The 6,589-nt window shown below is 36.5% G+C and overlaps 1 pseudogene across 1 annotated transcript; it reads right to left on the bottom strand.

Annotated features, from left to right (window-relative positions):
- Window positions 1-5,727: 5,727 nt before the first annotated feature.
- Window positions 5,728-6,305, bottom strand: LOC309978596 (splicing factor U2AF 35 kDa subunit-like; annotated as a pseudogene). The gene has a single exon. The product of its transcript is annotated as a splicing factor U2AF 35 kDa subunit-like (transcript).
- Between the last annotated feature and the right edge of the window lie 284 nt (window positions 6,306-6,589).

Raw genomic sequence — 6,589 nt, 5'->3', positions numbered from 1 at the left:
GATTAGAGACCTAAATGTAAGACCGGACACTATAAAACTCTTAGAGGAAAACATAGGAAGAATTCTCTTTGACATAAATCATAGCAAGATCTTTTTTGATCCACCTCCTAGAGTAATGGAAATAAAAACAAAAGTAAATAAATGGGACCTAATGAAACTTAAAAGCTTTTGCAAAGCAAAGGAAACTACAAACAAGACGAAACGACAACCCTCAGAATGGGAGAAAATATTTGCAAACGAATCAATGGCCAAAGGATTAATCTCCAAAATATATAAACAGCTCATGCAGCTCAATATTAAAAAGCAAACAACCCAATCCTAAAATGGGCAGAAGACCTAAATAGACATTTCTCCAAAGAAGACATGCAGATGGCCAAGAAGCATATGAAAAGATGCTTAACATCAGTAATTATTAGAGAAATACAAATCAAAAATACAATGAGGGGCTTCCCTGGTGGTGCAGTGGTTGAGAGTCTGCTTATGGATGCAGGGGACATGGGTTCATGCCCCAGTCTGGGAGGATCCCACACACCGTGGAGTGGCTGGGCCCGTGAGCCATGGCCACTGAGCCTGCGCGTCCAGAACCTGTGCTCCACAACGGGAGAGGCCACAGCAGTGAGAGGCCTGCATACCAAAAAAAAAAAAAAAAAACAACTACCATGAGGTATCACCTCACACTGGTCAGAATGGCCATCATCAAGCCCTACAAACAGTAAATGCTGGAGAGGATGTGGAGAAAGGGAACCCTCTTGCACTGTTGGTGGGAATGTAAATTGATACAGCCACTGTGGAGAACAGTATGGAGGTTCCTTAAAAAACTAAAAATAGAATTACCATATTACCCAGCAATCCCACTACTGGGCATATACCCAGATAGAACCATAATTCAAAATACACATGCATCCCAATATTCATTGCAGCACTATTTACAATAGCCAGGTCATGGAAGCAACCCAAATGCCCATCGACAGATGAATGGATAAAGAAGTTGTGGTATATATATACAATGGAATATTACTCAGCAATAAAAAGGAATGAAACTGAGTTATTTGTAGTGAGGTGGATGGACTTAGGTTCTGTCATACAGAGAGAAGTAAGTCAGAAAGAAAAACAAATACCGTATGCTAACACATATATGTGGAACCTAGAAAAATGGTACAGATGAACCGGTTTGCAGGGCAGAAATATGGACACAGATGTAGAGAACAAACATATGGACACCAAGGGGGAAAGTGGTGGGGGTGGTGGTCGGATTAATTGGGAGATTGGGATTGACATATATACACTAATATGTATAAAATGAAATACTAATAAGAACCTGTTGTATAAAATAATAAATTAAATAAAATTCAAAAAGAAAAAAATTGTTAGGCACATTCCCAAGGAGGAACCAGGCCAAGGCCTCATACTGCACTATTGTTTCTTCCTGCATTCCTGCCCTTCCCTGATTAACAACTGTTTGTATCTGCCCTTTGGAACTCAGGGAAGGCCTAGAAGGCTGAAAACCTTTTTCCTAAGAACAAGAAATGGGGGGTGCGGTGGGGGGCAATGGAAAGGGTTTTGTGCCCGGGAGAGCCCCAGAGGGTCCTGCTTGCTTTCAGTGTTAGAGAGTGTGGGCTGAAGCGTGGTTTGATATAGAGATTTATGATGTCATGAGGATTGCAGCCCTGTTTTCCTATAAATATCTTGGCTCTTCCCTTCTCTTATGTTGGCTTTATCTGGGGGCTGACTACTCTCGTAGCTGGGTGGCTGACAGCATCTCCCAGATTTACATGCTTTCTTATTCTCATCAAGGGGGAAAGAAAAAAGCATGTCTCCTCCAAGTATTGAACAAAAGTCCTGGAGTTCCCACTTATGAGACTTTCTCAGTCATGTTCCCACACTGAGCAAATAACTTTAGCAAAGAAATTTACAAAAAATATCAGATTCTGTTGCTGGGAGTAAGAGTTGTATTGATACCACCTAAATCAAAAAGCTGTGACAAAATGAAAAGGGATACAATCATGTTGAAGTGGTGACCAATCTGTCCAATACAAAGTGACTTAGTATCTGACACATACTAAGTAGTCAACAAATTTGTTTCACTTTATTTAATTTCCCTTACATATCCAATTCTTTCAACACTAAGGAGAAAAAAAAACATTCATTCGTTTTCATGCCAGATTTAAAAAAAAAAAGATCTTCAAGGGGAATAAAATCCTTTATAATTTATGGGTTAAAAATTCTGTGCCTTGATTTATAAATCTAGTATTCTCCTTGTGTTTTGATGCCAATGCATTTCAAGTGTAGGAGAAAAAGGTTCTGAAAATAGGTGGAAAAGTGTGGGTGACATGGTGTTTCCCAAATGGAACGTATCTTTAGTCTCTGCTATCCACCAGTGTAGAGAGTCTTTTTCTGAGTAGGATTTTTCAATTTCCTTTTCAATCTGTGCCCTTAACCAATACTTTTTCTTCTCACTACATCAAATTGAGGTTTGGATTTTGAAGTTCCTGTGTTAAATACTTCATAATATTACATCATGTTCAATAGAGTCAAGTGAACTCTCTCACCCACCATGCAAATATCTGGCAACTCTATGTTATACATGAGAATGCTTATAATAGTGTATCATTACTCAGCATCCATTTCCCTGGAGTTTTCTGCTGATTTACTCTGAAATCATTAAGAAAAGAATCATTTGTTAGCTTGTACTTTTATTTTCTTTATATAATTGCTTAAACTTTTCACTTATGATTTGCTTAAAGGCAAAATTAAATGAAGTAATTTTGTCCACTTTTCCTGATGACCCAAGTCTGAAAACTTCAAGTGTATGCAAATGTAGTATTTATAACAAATTGTTTTAGACAAGCATCTTATGAAGGGGATGCAATGAATTTCTGCCTTTAGGAATTTTGAGCTATTAGGAAGTCTGGTATAGCACTAATAAAATACAAACACATAGTCAAATCTTATTTCTGATGCTGTTAAATGAGAACTTACAGCTTAACGAAATAGGCAATTTAGCATATAAATGTATACCATAAAAGCAAGATGTTGGCAGTTCAAAACAATAAATGTTAACCTGTGGGCAGGCTGTTACTGAGGTGTTAAAGGCCCCCGAAATTTTAATGAACTTGTTTAGACTAAGAATTTCCTACTCTAAGTATCTTGCCTGAATTTACCCACTCCCAATTTCATGCCAAATTACAGAATGAGACATTCAAAAAGTTAGACCTGAAGTAACTGACATTTTCATTGGATTGTTTTGGCAGAAGTTTTATTTCAGCCTTTTCCCTTCACTATGATGTTTGCATCTGTCATCTATTCTGGTAATTCTCTAAGTACATTCTAGTGGCAGTCTATTTCCCAGAACCAAGAGGAGGCATGAACTGTCTCTCTTAACTCGGAGAGCCATTTTCAGTGCAAGTACATAACAACATTTTTTATAATCTAAATAATATAAGGATAGCTTTATTTCTTTCTCATTTTTCTAAGCAGATACAGATGCCAGTCACTCTAATCCTCAGGAGAGAGAATACTATCTTGACAGTGGAATTCATTGAAAGGGGAACCAGAGGAGATTCTTCAATGTGGATAGAAACTCTTAAAAACTCCATAATATCAAGCAAAAGAAGTCCAGACTCTCTGAAGTCACTCATATTGTTGACCAATAATTTCTCGTCAAACTTTTGCCTTTTTTTTTCTGAGTCTTCACCAGCCTATTAGTTCTGTTAACAATCTTACTGATCTTTTTCTGTATCTTTAGCTGACTCCTCTTCTGTGGTCCCCCACATCTTAAAGTTAGATATTCTCCCAATTTCGCCCTAGTCCCTCTTTGCCTTTGTTTTTTTCTTTCTTTATTTAGGTTTATTACATTTACTCCCAGAGAGTTTCAGTTATACCTATGAAATTGACTCCAAAATCTATGTGTCAAACCCTCCTTATCATTTGAGTTTCAGATATAATTTTCAACTTCCACTGCTTCTCAATACTGAGATAGGTTATTAATAAACTTAACAATTCCAAAACTTAGCATATCATCTTTTTAAAATATAGTGTTATAAGAAAACCACAGGCCTCAAATGACATCACTTGTGCTAAAGCCCATGATACCAAACCTAGATTTAATACCTGATCTAATTGCAGTTTAAATGTAATCTTAATGGACCAATCTGGAATTTTCTGTCATGTACAAGTAAGGTCATCAGTCATGTGCCTCTCCATCTCCCACAAGAAGAAGAAGCAATCTGCATGGTAACTTCTTTGCTTTCCCTTCTCCCACAAAAAAAAAAAAAAAAAAAAAAGATGTCCTGGCCTGAAAATAACCCTTTCTTTTATTTTGTTAATAGTTTCTTACCCCACCCTCCTTCTGTCTATAAAAATTTCCCATTTTGTACTCAGAACTCTCTTCTAGTTGCTAGATGGGATGATGCCCAACCCATGAATCACTGGATAAAGCCAATTAGATCTTCAAATTTACTTAATTTCATTTTTGGGGTTTTTAAAATACTAGTAAATAATAAAATATCAGGAATTGCTCTAAGTGCTTTACATAAAATAAGGCACTAAATTCTGAAGTAGGTACAATTTCTACCATCATTCCCATTTTACAGATAAGGAAACTGAGCCGCAGAATGTTTCAGTGACTGCCCACGGTCATACAGCTGGTAAATAGTAGAGCCAGGACTTGAGCTTGAAAATCTAGCACTAGGGTCCTTGTTCTTAACTACTTTGCTTTGCTGCATGGTTTCCCTTACTATTTTCTATTGATTTTACCTCTATTCTCCTCACATCAACACTTATAATCATATTTTTTTTTACTTTTTCTTGTTACTCCCCACCCTTCTTCCCACATCAGATCAGTTGCTAAATTAACAAGTCTTGTATTTCTACCACTTCAGGTTTGTTTTTATTTTTTGTGAGAGAGTGGACTCAATTTGTTTTCCTAACTCCAGCTTCTCTCCATTCTAATTCAGCAGTGGGGAGATTAATTTTACTACAGCACAGCTCTAATGGAGCTCCTAACAAATTTCTTTCTACTTACAGAAAAAGAGAAACAAAAACAAAACAGACTCTTCAAACTGAAATTCATGGTTCTCCACAATATATGGCTCCAACCCACTTCTCTAAGCTTATTTATTATGTTTCTAATACATGAGATCCATTGCTTAGCCATGTTGAACTGCTTGTTTCTGTCTTTGGTAACCTCATCTAATTCTATCCCTAATTTCATAGCTATTCATTTTGTAGTCTTTATGCACAACAAATATAACCTGTCTGTTAGTCCCTGCCTTTCCTAATTACAACTCAGCTGCTATTACTATTGATCTCCAATATATAGGCTCAATCCTGCCCATTTTAGGGGCCAGAACCAAACAATCTTATTGATATATGAAGAATGCTATTTTGTGGTAAAAATATAAAGAGACAATAAAAAACTAGGAAAATAAATATAAATGGCCATTAGCAAACAAAATATTCAATATTGTTTGTAATAAAAAATCAATATTAAAACAATAACCAATGTTTTATGAGATGGTCAGCTTCATAAACTTGTGATGAGTATTATTTATTTTTTTACTATATCATTACTGATTTTATTCAGAAACCCATCCTTGTTGGTTTTGTCGCTGTTGTTTAAAAAAATTCCCATTATGAACTAGTTTGGTCAATCAACTACACTTTCTAGAAGACATAGGGTAAAAATGGCATGGCTTAAAATTGCCCTCATCTTTCATGATCTCTCCACTACCTTCTGTCCACACTCTGGTCCCCAGACCCTGACCTCCATCTATGCTTCTTGCAATGGTGTCCATATAACTCTCACCACAATTCTCTAGAAATGGGCTTCAAACGCATGAAGTTGCAGAAGTCTTCTCCTGTACACACTGCCTTTTCATACTGGTGGCATCAGGCTTCTCTGACATCTGTCCCAGAGGAGAGCCTCAAGTCAATCAAATCCTTTTCTGCATCTTCTTCAGGACGAAACTTGACATACATGTTTACACCTAGGTGATCTCCAAGGTTATCACAGACGTTCTTCTCTTCAACTTAACCCTATTTTTCTATTTCTGTAAAAACCTCCTCAAAAAATTCATCATAATGTACTTGCATTTTGACATCACCCATAGCACAGCACAAACTGTCAGCAGGCAATGAAGAGTTTTGAAGGTTATGGTACATGTTCAAGCAGGCAATGGTCTGGTTGGTTTATTGTGCGACTGAGAGGATCTGTCTCCATGAGGACATACTCCAATTGTGAAACAAAATGAATAGTTGACTTTGTCTTTTTTGGTGCCAAAGATGGAGATCAAGTCGTGTGCCATTTCCCACCTGCCGCTGCCAATACTACTGCCTGCAAAGCTGACCTTCTATGAAGGGAATTTAAATAGGCACAACCTTTGGGGAAAGCAATTTAAAAAAAAAACAGCCTATAACAGAAAACAAATAGAAAAAAACTTAAATATTCATGATAATAATAATCACTAAGTTAAATATAGTATATCCACTCTATTGAATTATTCATATTTATATGTACTGAGATAGAAAGTTCTTTAAGATATATTTAATTGAAAAGTAATGGTTGCAGAATGATGAGCACCATATTTAT

The sequence above is a fragment of the Leucopleurus acutus genome (genome assembly GCF_964270905.1).
Source record: "Leucopleurus acutus genome assembly, chromosome: X".
NCBI classification, from domain to species: domain Eukaryota; kingdom Metazoa; phylum Chordata; class Mammalia; order Artiodactyla; family Delphinidae; genus Leucopleurus; species Leucopleurus acutus.
The sequence above is the reverse complement of the archived record's forward strand: the minus strand, read 5'-3'. Positions and strand labels throughout refer to the sequence as shown.